At 40.1% G+C, this 13,798-nt stretch overlaps 1 long non-coding RNA gene across 1 annotated transcript; it reads left to right on the forward strand.

The window, feature by feature from the left end:
- The first annotated feature begins 7,568 nt into the window (after positions 1–7,568).
- LOC135444837 (uncharacterized) lies at positions 7,569–12,295 on the forward strand. Its single transcript, XR_010439298.1, has 3 exons — positions 7,569–7,701; positions 10,293–10,410; positions 11,340–12,295. It is a non-coding gene; the product is annotated as an uncharacterized LOC135444837 (long non-coding RNA).
- The last annotated feature ends 1,503 nt before the right edge of the window (positions 12,296–13,798 follow it).

A 13,798-nucleotide genomic window follows, 5' to 3' on the forward strand; every position in this document is an offset into this window, starting at 1 on the left:
AGATTAATTTGCAAAGGGTCCAGCTGCTGAGCCAGCTTCCCTTTCTGGTCACATACACACCCACTTAGGCTTGTTTAAACTGCTATGGAATTGCGTTTCAGGGCGATGTGGTTTATGCACTGAAGGATCTCAGTTGCATGGAAGAGCCTGGAAGGGAAAGCAGGCAGGGACAGGAGCCCTGCAATGTGTGAATTGCTGCATCCCTCCTGCTGGCTGCTTTCTCTTCCCAGAGGCGATGCCTGTGGGCCTCTGAGCTGGAAAGGTAACCCGGGAGAAGCAGTGCTCCCTGGGCGCCTGCTGGAACACGTGGAACAGCACAAGTTCACCTTCACAGCAGCACCCCCAGCACGCTCCTGCCTTCCCAAGCTCTCATTCCAGTCCCTGGGACATGCATGCCAATGTCATCCACCCAGCAACGTGACAGGAAAAGGGGAGGTTTTGCTGTCCTGGGAGGGAAAGCATTCTGTGACCTGGGTACCTCCTTACAGACTGCAGGCCTGCCCCTGTTTCTGACTCACGGTCTGCAGGCAAAAAATTAAATGCACCCTTGAACATACAAGTGCTGACAGCTACAAACAAGGCAGATTTTTCTAAAAAATCTGTCTTGTGAGCAATGTGGCTTCCAGGTACTGTGAGGCTTCCTTTTAAAAAGTGCCAATGGATATGCATAAACATGCTTATGCTAAACATACATAAATAAATTGCATATACAGTAAGTTAACTGTAACTAAGCACAAAATAGAAAGGACAGAAAAGGGAAAATGTGTATTTCTGTAACAAAATAATATTGGGGAGTGAATCTGATATGTTTATATGTTTCTAAAAGATCTAAGCAATTTGCTGGAAAAGCATATAAGAAATACCAAATTTTAAGAGAAAATATTTTCTTTGTATTTACTGTCTCATACATACTAAACCACAGCTTTCCCTGAGGCTGTTTTATTTATAAATTCATAGTTATAATTTCCATAGAGTTACTCTGAAAAAATTGCAAGATGCAGTAAGAATAATTAAATAAAAATACAGTAATTTTTACAGGAAGTACAGCGAAATAATACCTCCAATAATGCCTTTTAAGCTACCCAGTCTCACAGACTGTATTTAGAATTAAATAACACTGAAATTACAAATGTGGGTGTATCAGACTTTACCTTTTTTCAAAACATATTCCCTGGTGAAGGCAAATGCTGCCCTTCTGCTGCTTTTCACAGCCAGGGATACCTGTGCTTAAACCCATTAATTGGTGTTGTAATGAGGCTCTGGTGAAGAGCCTGGGGCCTTCAGAAGGAACCAGTTGTTTTGTTTTCAAGGAAATTTTCTCAGAAGTCTGTGTTGACCCAGAAAAAAAGTAATTGCATTTTTGCATCTGCGAATAGATAAGTAGGAACCTGTTTTGTCTACCCATACTCTGTAATATGTGGCAAGTGTGACATAGGTGTGTCTGTATCCTCTGTGTGTCCGGTACCTTTTCCAGTTCTAGGCTGGCATTCCTCAACTGCTGTGTCGGGGGCATGCATGCTGCAAATGAGGTGGCTGAGGGTCAAAGACAGAAAGGGGCAGAGGACTGACCCTGAAGTAAGAACCAGACTGTAGGTTTTAACAGGTTTTTAACAGATTTATTGTAATTTTTGAGGCATATTTTTTTCCTTTATTGTTAATTCCAGTGAGGGTGCCCACTGCTGGGGTTCATGAAATGGCTCAGGCTCCTGGTCAGGGCACTACAAACATGGACCCACATTCTCTTTTCCCACTGCTGCTCCTGGAGCAGCACACCCTGGCACAGGGACAGTGCAGTGCAGAGGCTTTGGGTCTCCCTGCAAGATTTGCCAGGGGGCATCTGTCAGAGCCCAAAGAGGTAACAGCTGCACAGGGCAGGGTGGAACATTTTGAAAGAGAGCGAGTACTGATAAGGAAAGAGGACAGCAATTTTTATCTGCCTAGGGCAGCAAAAAACCTTGCATCAGCTCTACTCAGTTTTATTACAGGTTTTATTCTGGTTTTGTTCAGTTTTCCTGGGGAATGTTGTGATGTGCATTTGCATTGCATCTGCTCACCTTACTCAATTTAGGGAAAGGTATTCTAAGCAGAATACATTTTAGAGTTGCTTTTCAGAATGTAAAGCACATCAACCTAATGAATAGCCTCTGGAAGGGTCCTGCACCCAAAAAGCCACACACACTGGCACCTAGCAGTTGGAAGGCAATATTTAGAGAAATGAAAAAGGTCACTGGTGCTAAAATATGTACCAGGAAAGAAAAGGAAAGAGATTAAAAAAAAAAAAAAAAAAAGAGCGTTGCCATTGTATACTGAGGGAAAAGTACATTTCTGAAGATTGCCAGCATTTAGTGGGAAGGTTTGACAAAAGCTGTGCTTTTCCTTCCATACAAGAGCCTTGGTGTTTACTGAATAAGTTCAAGCCTGTAACTTTTAGAATTATTACAGGATGTAAAACAAGACAGTGCAAGTTCAACGTAGAGATGTTAGTGTTGGTGATCCTCAAGAAGCTGCAGTCTCTCAGTACTGTCCAGTAAGTAAAAGGACTTGTCACTCTTGTTGTTCTATCAATGTGTTCAAGTCCATGCAGAGTCCTCCATGCAGATGGAAATAAAATCAGATTTCCCCAAGTGAACCTTAAAGATGTTCAAGATGCAGATTGGGTTTTTCCTTGAGTGTACCATGTCTAGCAGTGATGACAGAAGTGTACATTACCTGCAAAGATGCTAATGAAACTTCAGAGCTTCTTAGTTCTCATTATTTGCTTACCATGAGCCTTTTCTACAGCAGTTCCACAACTCTAATGTGAGGAGTAAAGGTCTCCTTGCCTTTCTTTGGAAAGCTCATAAGGAAGCAGCTGTGCTAGCTTTTCATAATCAAATATAACTACTTTTCCTGGATTTTTTTCCTTGTCTAGGCTCAATGCAAGCTGCTTGCCCCCTACGGAAGCATGAGCTGTGTCCTGAGGGTTACACCAGCACCAGCCATGCCCTCATGGGCGGGTGTGTTTGACCATAGTGGGCAGGGCTGGGGGACTTCACAGGGTTCAGTGACAGCCCCTGAGATGGAGAGTGAAGAACCAGGGCCAGGGACCATCCAGGAGCTCCCATCAGGAGCTAAAGCAGAATGGGTTGGGGACAGGACTGAGACAATGCTGTGATGAAGGATTTGAAGTTCATAAAAGGGACAGAGACTGGAAACAAGGTGCAACATGACCACAGGGGCCATCCAGGAAAAAATAGGTCCATGGACATCCAGGTGGCAGGGCCACAGACAGAGGTGGGAGATTGGCACCTCTTCCACACAGCCCAGGCAGGGATTTCGTGGGCAGGAGTGGAGGAAGATGAAGCTGCTCAGGTCCATTATGGCCTATGGGTTCCCATAGGACCTTGACATTTCCAAAGGATATCTTCTTGAATGGTTCTTCCCATTACTCCCAATAGCCTCCTGAAAGATGTGGCTACTCTTGTCTTTCATCCTCCTGCTGTTACAGCAGCAGCACTGACATGGTCAGGCAGAGCTCCCAAGTCTCAGTTCCTGCTGGACTCTGTCCTCAGGAGTCACACTGAGGCAAGATACCAAGAAAAAGTGGATTAAAAGCAGAAAGATTTTTCTAGGAAACATCAACTTCAAAGTTCTACTGAGTTTCTAACAGCATGGTTTTTTTTTTGGTTTTTTTTTTTTTTTATTTGGGAAGAAAAACATAAGCTGTTGCACCCAAACTCAGAGTGTCACTGTGTTTCAGATTTAGTTTAGAAATCCTCACTGCACTAACTTCAGCAGCAATTCTGGGATTGACTTGAATATTTTTTTTTCCACCTGTTATCTTCTTATACTTAACAGGATGTATTTGGTACTGAGGAAGCCACAAAGAAACCATGCATAAATGCTGAGAATCAACCCATAGGCCTGTTCCTCAGCTGATGGATTTAAAGCTCTGTTGTATGATTTCTGAAATCAAACTGGATTTGCAATGCAGAAATTGCATTTAGATGTTGCTTTGCATCATGAGTAAGGCACATTAAGGCTCCTGTGATCTCCTGGCCATCAAGAAAGAAAAGGAAATAAACCTAAAGGAAGTTTAAATAGAAATACTCATAGTGCTAGGGAAAATGATAGATGTGTACATAAGAGGGAAAGGAAGGAGCTGAGGTAAAAGGGAATGGAAAAGGCAATAAAGAAAAGTGATCAATTAACCTACAACAATTAACTTTGCTAATAGTTACCTATGACTAGTATCTAATGGTTTGGGAGAGAGTGGATATATGTCAAAAATCTCTATAGGCCTGTCTGAATATGATAAAAACTATATTGAATAGCATGGGCAGATAGAAGTTGTTGGCCTGCCTTTGAGTGATGCATGAACCCAGAGCTCCCCCTGTATGGAAGGACAATAAAAATGAATCTGAAATTCCTCTCCTGTGGTTTAAAATGAGACCTGATTTGATTAGTGTTTACAGCTACATTGTCTCACTGCTCTTTCGTTTCAGTGATGGACTGAATGTTGCATCTCTGCTGCTGTAGTTGTCTCAGAAAAGTACAAAAACAAAGGCAGATGTTGAACTAATGAGACAAGCATGTCCTCATAGCCCAAGGCCATGAAACAATTTCATATATATACTCAAATACACTCTGGGGAAGCACCATTTAGGCTATATCCTGGGTGAAGCTTTTCCTTGTTCTTCAAGACCACCTTTTCAATAATGTACCCACCAAGCTGCTGGGTTTGGACACATTCATGTTATCACCCTGCTCAGTTCCAAGGGTCCTGCCAGTGGCACGTGTAGCACCTCCCCAACTCAGTGATTTCCTCACAAGCCCATCCCTCACTGTGGCCCATGCACTGTGTCACACCATCTCTTTCCCCTGTGAAGCCAGATGTGGATTGTCTCCCAGTGTACAGATGTTGAGGTTGGTCTTCTGGCTGGAAATTTTGCTGGCTCCATTTTGGTTATTATTTATCTCAATAACAGTGTCCTCAGTAGATGTCCCCCAATTGTTTTGAATTAAATAATGAGGCAAGGACATGCAAGTGTCCTGTTCTACCAGACTTTCTTTCTCCTGCTTCTGACTGCAGAGCTGCAGGGACTGCTAGAGGGCCTGACAGAAGGCAGGGAGAATCTACAGCCCATGCTCTCTGTCAGTTTTTTCTGTGACTTTATGCAAGTGATTGGCACCTTCACTGGGAGAGCTGTCACCTCTCATCATCTTCTGACATTTGGATGTTTCTAAACAATTCTGTATGTTTCTGTGAGCTGTGTCACCTTCTAATTTAGCAAATGTGCTTTTCTCTTAAAATAGTTTTGTTTATTTCTAATATAATAGAAAAGGTTTTTTTCTTCTTTGTATATGGATCAAAATTTACCAGGGTTAGACTACAGATATATTTGGGGGTTTGCTGCCATCTGCAGTTGAAACTTAATAATTATCCTGTTTGCATGAGTGAATCTTCCCTGTTTTCAAAGACCTTAAAATCTCAGCAAGCAACAAAACATACAGTGATGCACTATCATTCTGTTTTGATTACTGAGTTCCTGTTCCAGTAGGAGGAAGAGTTTGCTATCTATCCAGCTTGTCAGTGAACTTTACAGCCAGAAGTACAAGTTCTGTGACAAGCTGGATAGATAGTAAACTCTTCTCAGCTCTCCCTTTGGTCAATTTGTTCAGTTTCTGGTCTATACACACTCAAGGCACAATCCTTATGTTTAAACTTTGAGTGGAAACTGTTCAGAAACTTTACAGCCTTAACACAGAACTTGACTGGTTTGGCAATGAGAGTCGACCACCTGCATTTCTGAACTGGACCATCTCCTTGTTTCATCTCTAAAAGAAAGACAGCTGCTGATGTAAGATAGCTCTTCCCACAACACTGCATTGGGTTTTCTCATTGGGATATATGGTGTAGAAGAGAAAGGCATTAAAGCTTGCTGTATAAAACAAAATAAGAAAAGTAACTTTGATAGTATTTACTCCTACAGTACTGAAATCATTCTAGACACCAAAAGATCCCGAAAAATTTAGATGCATCTTGGGATGTTTGGAATAATTAAAAAACCTAAACAAACACCCCCCAAAAACCAAACTAACCAACCACAAAACAACAACAACAACAAAAAAACCTCATAAAAATCCCTGAAATGACTTAATTTCTAAATATTTAATGATTTAGTAAATAATGCATATTAAATAGTAGGAGAGTAATTCATGCAGTTCTCCACACATCCTGCAAGTAATTACAGAAACAGGTAAATAATCACATAAAAGGATGGGAATGGCATAAGTGGAGTGAGTAGATGTATTAAATTGTTGTGGCATGAACAGTCTTGTATTTTTTTTTAAATTAATCTACTCAAGCAACTTTACTGAGGTCTTAGTCTAAGAAATTATTTATCCTGCACTCCACTAAAGGAACTGCATCCCATTTCACAGGTATTGGTTTTAACTCCTTTATTACAGCACATTTACCAGCTAAAAAATCTCTGTACTCATAAGGATGTAGTATGACAATATCTTCTGATTTTCCTATCTCTGCAAACCTTAGCAAAATTAAGAAGTATTATGCCTGATCCTCAAGGACCATAATTCACTGTATCTCCTTGAAGCCAACAGAGAAACAGAAGATCTACCCCTAGATTTTAAGTGTTTCATAACCACTTCACTCAAACCGAGAGACATAAATGATGATTCAAATGATAGTTTTCCTTCTGCATATTATAGTTTATGTTCTCTTGCTCAATTTGCAGTACTTAAAGTATCAACAAATATAATAAAGTACAATATAGTAGTGATCAGCATGAAGTACATCAAATTACTATAGTTAAATCATGAAGTGAACTGCCAGCTTGTTTTTGCAGTCACACAAAAGCAATGTCTTAATCTCTTCTGACAAATGGAGATTGTTACTTATGCAGATGGTGTGTATATGAAACATGAGTGCTAAAATTTTGCCAGCATATCTTTTTCAAAAGAAAGCTTAACAGAGCAATCCTGAAGTTCACATAATAAAAAACTATTTCTGTTCTGAGATGTAGGTCAAAATTTGCAACCACTGTCAATCCAGTTTCAACAAACTGTCTGATTGAGACTTTGTAGTAAGGCATTCCAGGGAATCTGGGAATGTTTCTGGTCACTAGGGAAATGGACTTCATCTGGTTTGAATTTATTTTCTCCTCCTGGGAAGACTTCACAATCCTCACACGGGCAGAAGTGCTCAGGTTTCTTACTCAGTATCTGGGAATCACAGGATTGAGTCTGGGCTATCCCATTATCTACTGTTGGACTTGAAGCACATCACTTATCTTCTTTTCAGTGTTTAAATTTAGGTGTCAGTTTTTTCACTAGAAAGTCAGTAATGTCACTGTTGAGTCAGAAATGACACAGATTATGAGTGACACACTCCATACATTCTCAGAAGGCAATAAGGGCAAAAATCTCTGTGTTTATTGAGAGGTCTTCTTTTATATCCTCATCCGACACAGGTGGACCTGGTTGGTCATTTAATCAATACATTTCACATGATTGGCTAATTAGGAAACCACCCTTTGGTAAATGTATTTCCATAACACATTCTACATGTTCATAAATATCAGGTGCAGCAACTTAAGAATTGTTTATAATTCTTTTCTCTGAGCTTTTCATGGCTTTTCCCAGAATGATGCCTGGGAAACTATCCATTTCTCTCTCTCAGTATCTACAAGTAATACCCAGGTGAAAAATTTATTACCAGCTTGATAATTCTGTTGATGAAAATGCTAAAAGTTTTTTTTACTTAGCGTACCTTAAAAGCTCTTACTATGTACTATGTAATTTGTCTATTGATGAGGACATTCAGAGACATAAAAATTATCTTCTGTAAAACTAGACTGATAAACTGAAGTTTTTACTGTAATGCATTCAGATTATATCTTGAAAAAAGGATAGATCAAAACATTTTTGCCAGATTGCATTAGTGAAGAGTATAACCTTAACAAATAGTGAAAATAACTTCAGCTTGCCTATTTCTTAAACTATTGGTATACTTCAGAGTGCTTTGGAACAACCTAGCAATAACAGAAAAACAGGAGACGATACGTTACTTTCTGTATTATACTTAGTGACTAAATGGTATTGCTTCCTCTAATTCTGTACTACAATGTCTAAGTTACAAATTTTCTGAGAGACCATAAAGGTTTAGTTTGTAGCTTGGTTCAAGATACTGTATCTACTGTAAACTCAGTATGTGAGGTTTAGAACTTCAGCTTCTCTTAGATTTAAGCTTTAGGTTTTGGCCATGTGTTCTAACATTTGGATGGGGAAAAATTCCTATCATAAGGAGAGACCTATGACTCTTATTTTACATAAATCAAGCAAAACTCTCCTTTACTCCTTTTATGATCTGGTGCAGTTGACAATGTACATGACAAGGGAGAGAAAGAGGGAATAAAATAATACCAGCTCATTTGAACGAGAGATGAGGTTTCTCCCATTCCTCCAACACTTAACCAAGGTAAAGAAGGGAGGAGAGGAGGGTAATAAAAAGGCCTTAAGTGTCATCTAAATTGCAAGATTAGGAGGGGAAAGTGAAATGAGCTCTCAAAATTGTCCCAGTGGTCTGGGGAGAAAACATAAGTTTGAGTAAACAGTTAGGAGTTGGGGAAACCCATTAGAGAAGGGTGGAGCTAAAAGGCAGCTGTGAAATCCTGTAACATAAGTAATGGTCAGACCTTTTTATTGAGTGTCAAGGCACTTGGTTTATTGTCCTTGGGAATATAAACAGGCTTTGCCATGGAGCTGGGGAACAAGGGGAGTTCAAAAAGCAAGAGAACCAAAATGTACCAATTTGGTTTCATAGTCCCAGGTTTTCAGGGCCCAGGAAGAAGAAAACTGATAGGAACTCACTAGGAACTCTGTCCACATGAAATCTGAATCCTCAGCATTCCTGAGCACTGCCATGTAATCAGCACCAGCTGTTTTGTTTATTGTCCTGCTCCAGCTGTGATGATCAAGTGTAGGGATGCATGACAGGCTCCCCCATAGAGCAGCAGGCTCATGGTCAGGACATTGGATCATCATCTTTCCTGGTCCCCTGTCCCCTGCTTTGTTTCTGGATGAAGGAAATTTGCTGGTTTGTTGTACAGTTGTGGGTTTGATACAGATTTAGTTCCCTTTTGGGAGTTCTGTGTTATGAATAAACTAATAACCTTGCAGCTGGCTTGATGGGACTCCCTACTTTTGCTGCTAGAGCTAGATGCTGAGGGGAAATGGGGCAGAGCCAGCTGAGGGAAAAGCTTTAGAAAGCCAAATAGATGGCAATTACTGAGATGACTGAGGAATAGAAACAAGTAAATAAGGATGTTTAGATGAAATTTGTTCCTGCTGAAGAGGTAATGATCTTTTCTGAGGGTATACCATTTTATCTCTGTGGGTTTTTTGCTTGTTTTTTTGATAATTCACACACTGTTTGAGAGCTGGATTCTGATGTAAAGGTGGAACCTTCATGCCTGAGGCATCTAGAAGTATTTTATCTTTGTTAATAGTTGCAAGACCTCATGAGTAAAAAGAAAGGGAAGACTTGAACTAGGTAAAAGTAATTAAACCTAAAGTGTAATTAACTAATGTGGCCTGTTAAGTGGACTGATAGTTGGACAAGAGTTGCTGTAGCTGGTGTGCTTTGAAGGAGCAGGAAATAAAGGGAAGGAGGGGTGGTGTGCTGGTACTGTGCAGTAGAAACAGGCCAGTAGCTGGTGTTAGCATGGCAGCGGAACAGAAGCAGCAGTTTGCCTTTGCTTTTAGTTAAGTAATGCAATAAAGTACAGTTAGAACACAGTTAAATGAGGCTAAAATCAAAGTTTTCTATGAGAATATTTTAAAATAGAAGTTTACCTGATTAAAAAAACTTAGTCTGTCCTAAAACAATATGAAAAGAGTACATATACTACTAATCAAAGAAATGTAGTCCATATTGCTACAGGCCTGTTTGACTGCCAAAATGTAGAAGCCTTTATAATCAACCTTGAAACAAGAATACGTGGGAACTTGCACATAAATAGAAATCAAGATGAAATGTGATGCATGTATTTACTAGCAGTACTTTGTGTCAGGCTGACATGCTGTTTTGCATTAGTCCTCTGCATCGCTTGATACAATTCTAGAGTGTAAATAATTATGTGAGAGAGTCAAATTAGTGGAAAAATGTGGAACTGGTGGAAGACAGACCCCACCCACAACAGACCACACAGTGGTCAGAGGGGAGATGAAGGACACATAGTGCAACAAGAGAAAGTCTAATTAGATGTTGTTAAATGTTTTTTCTTTCAAAGTGAGCAGTGTCAAACTGGATAAAGTTGTCTGGAGATAAAATTCCACCCTTGAAGAAGGTCAGAATTCTGCTGGAGTTGTCAGATCTAATGTCCAAGCTGACCCTGCTCTGAGTGAGAGGTGGGATCAAATGATATCCAGAGACCTATTTTAAATTAACTTCTCCTAGAATTCTTTGAAAGATCCTTTTCTAAGGCAAAATTTATGAATGAAAGGGTGTTATCAGAGTATTATTGCAAGTATGGATTTCTGGGGCTCTTCAAAGGGTTTTCACTTATTGTAGCTGTAGAATTCTGGGAAAATTTGGGAAATTCTGCCTAGTGCAGGAAGATGAGGGTATAGATGAGAAACAATTAAGACTGTAGTCATAGCAGTGAAACTATTTTGTGCATTGCTATGCAAAAAGCTGGGAACAAAAAGAGTTTTTAAGGGACAAAACAGATCAAATGAGGATGCATGAGCTGATTTTCACCTGATGAGGCCACCAGTGCTGATGCAGTCATGGCAAAGGCAGATATGGTTCTAAGATGACAAATAGGTGCTTACAATGGTCATTATCAGGAAATAAGAGTTCAAACCTAAATAATCAGGCATGGAGGAATTGGAGAGCTTTTCTTGAGAGGACTTGACTTAGTTTAGGAAGATTAGACTGAATGCCAAAATATTTAACAATTTTAAGATCATCAAAGCTTTATGATAGAAGAAAGTCTGTTTAAGATACAGGATAAGATATTGGGCTCAGGACTTCTAGCTGTAAGATTAGTAAACGTTGAATAAAGTTATAAACCACCACATTCAGCATTCAACTTCTGAAATAACTTCTCAGAAGAGGCAATAGGGTGTTGACTGATGTTTGATCTGCTGTTAAAATAAATTGTTTGATATGGCTGTGGGGACAGCGAAGGACAAGAGCTGATGACTTTGAAACATAAGACTGGGAAGGACATAGTCTTTTAGAAATATAAGCAGAGCAGTTTGATGATAAGCTACAGTAAATCACTCTGATTCTTAAATGCCATTAGTATTAAAGGGTTGTTATTTCTCCAAAGGATCTAGGACATCCTGAGCCGCTGAAAATGTAAGAGCCATTTATTACCAAGGAGACTTAGACTCAAGAGCTGCCTGCACCAGCATCCATACAGCTGTCATGGCCCTCCAGTGCATGGTAAATGGCTCTGCTCTGCCCTGGCCCAGGGGTAAGGTTCCTCCAGCTGAAGAATCGCTCTGCTTGCTGCTGTGACAGAAGGCAGATTGCGTACGGGAATCCCTTGAAGGACAGACTGCATCTGAACTAGACCTGTTTTAATATTGACTCAGCCTTGTCCATCTAAAGCCATTACGAGGGTCCTGCCCTGCCAGGGAGATAGTGAGGCCTTTTGAGTGCATCTAAGGAAAGCAAAGGCACTTTTGAACACAGCAAAAAATAATCTGCATTTTGATTGTTTTCATTTAGTCTCAGGTCTGGGCACTTGTCAGAAATTATTCTAAATGCATAGTGCATCGAAAGTTTCCCTAAATTTCAATGCTCTGCAGTGATTATATTCTTATATACATCTCTTGTTTGTAAGAATCGCCTTGACATTTCCTGAAGGAAAATTTCACTTTTCTATCTGACCACACATTTGTTTTTTTTTAATATAAAATAAACTGAACTTCTACCATGACTGACTGAAATATGTAACTGTACTGTTCTTGAAGCAGCAGAAATCAAAAAATCTTGCTTTTTGGAAATTATTTCAGTAGTAGTCCTTAAATAAGAGTTTGCAATGGCTCTGCTTAAGAGTTTGTAGACACTGTTGTGAAATACTGTAATTTAATTTATCCCATATAAATGCATGTAATTTGTATGTGGTAGCACTGAAGCCACCTTTAAACAGGCAAGCCTAGAATACAGGAATGTACAAAGTCTAAACCTGATACATTTGCTGTGTTGTCTGAATGAAACAGTGCAAGACAAGATTTTGGAGAGGGATGCAGTGATGTCTTCAATAGGATTATATTTCTTTTTCTTTCAGAATAAATTATAAATGTCACAGTTCTTCACAGCTGAAAAGACTGAATTAATTAGTGTGTCACCTGAGAGTTTTCGCCCTTTCTGGGAAGGAGTGAAGTGATTTGAAAGAGCACTGGAAAAGGCCCTCATCCTACTTGACCTTTGCAGATATGCGACAGACAGATCGATAGGGAAGTGACTGCACGGAGCTGGCACCTTGCAGAGAGGGTGTGCTTCAGAAGTGCCAAAACAGGTTATAAACACAGAGGCTGCCTGCTTTGTTTTATGAAAAGCCTCTCTCTTTCTTTTGGTTAAGGCTGAGGTAGCATCTGACCATTTTGTCTGTACCCTGACTTCATTTTATTTTAGTTGCTTGCATCGTCATCAAAATCAAACCCTTCCTCCTTCAAAAAGATTGCTGGTGGGCATTAATAATAGCTAATTGGGGGGTGGAGGGGGTGAATGACCTGACAAAGTTGAAAATGGCTCTCTGAGGTAGAAGTTTTAAAGATAAATTGGGCTTTCTATTGTTGTTTTCCTCATCTTTTTTTTTTTTGGCTCAAAATCAAAGCTAAATGGCACCACTGTAGAAAGTCCAAATGTGCCTCTCTGGTGTTGGTAAGAATTGGTGATGACTACAAGCACATACACACAGTGCTGCAAGGCTCTTGCTCCCTGTGGGGTATTGATGCAGGGGTTTGTTCCTGTCATCCTTGGCCAGCTGTTTCCTTGAGGGAAAATCATTGTGGTTGGAAGTGTGTGTGCTGATTCTTGGACTGAGGGTGAATTCCAACACATCAATCTTCTCTCCTAGACATTCGTCCATTTGTCTTTCAGTGTTGAAGCCCACGTGTGAGGAGTGATGCAAAATAGCAAATAACATGTGGGTTGAGAGTGTGCCACCTGAGATGCTGCTCCTGAATCCCCTTTGATGAGCTTTCATGTAGTGAGGGTTTTACAATTTCAGTTGCAGGCATCAGGGAATCCTATTTTCAGACCCTGCCCTGCCTTCTTCAATTGTTTCCCAACAAGCACATTTATATATTATTTTTTTTTTCTTGTATCAGTAGGCTCAGAACAGCTAACTGACTGGGGGGAAAAAACATCAAGAGATGCAACACAAAACTAAGTAATTCAAGTTGACGATAGTAGGCAAACCAGGTGTACTACTCCAAAAGGAGACAAGAGTACCAGAAATGAGTTAATAAGGAACCTTTGCAATGTCACCACCTTTCTGAAATTCAGTCCTCTAACAGCTCAGAACTGTGTGCCTGCTACACTGCTCTGTATTGCTGTGTATGTGACTGGCAGAGAAGTGAGTGAACAGGAACCATAAATTGTGCCATACAGGCACAAGAAGTAGTTTTATAGATAATACAGTACTCAAATATTGCCAATGTACCTCAATAACAGCTCTGTTGTCTGGTTCATGGATTTTAGTAGAAGCCATTCGTGGTGCCTCCTGTTGAGTCATGAGCTTTGGTGAGATACCCTCACTTCCTCAGCTGCTCAGAG

The sequence above is a fragment of the Zonotrichia leucophrys genome, chromosome 3, assembly GCF_028769735.1.
Source record: "Zonotrichia leucophrys gambelii isolate GWCS_2022_RI chromosome 3, RI_Zleu_2.0, whole genome shotgun sequence".
Taxonomy (NCBI): Eukaryota; Metazoa; Chordata; class Aves; order Passeriformes; family Passerellidae; genus Zonotrichia; species Zonotrichia leucophrys.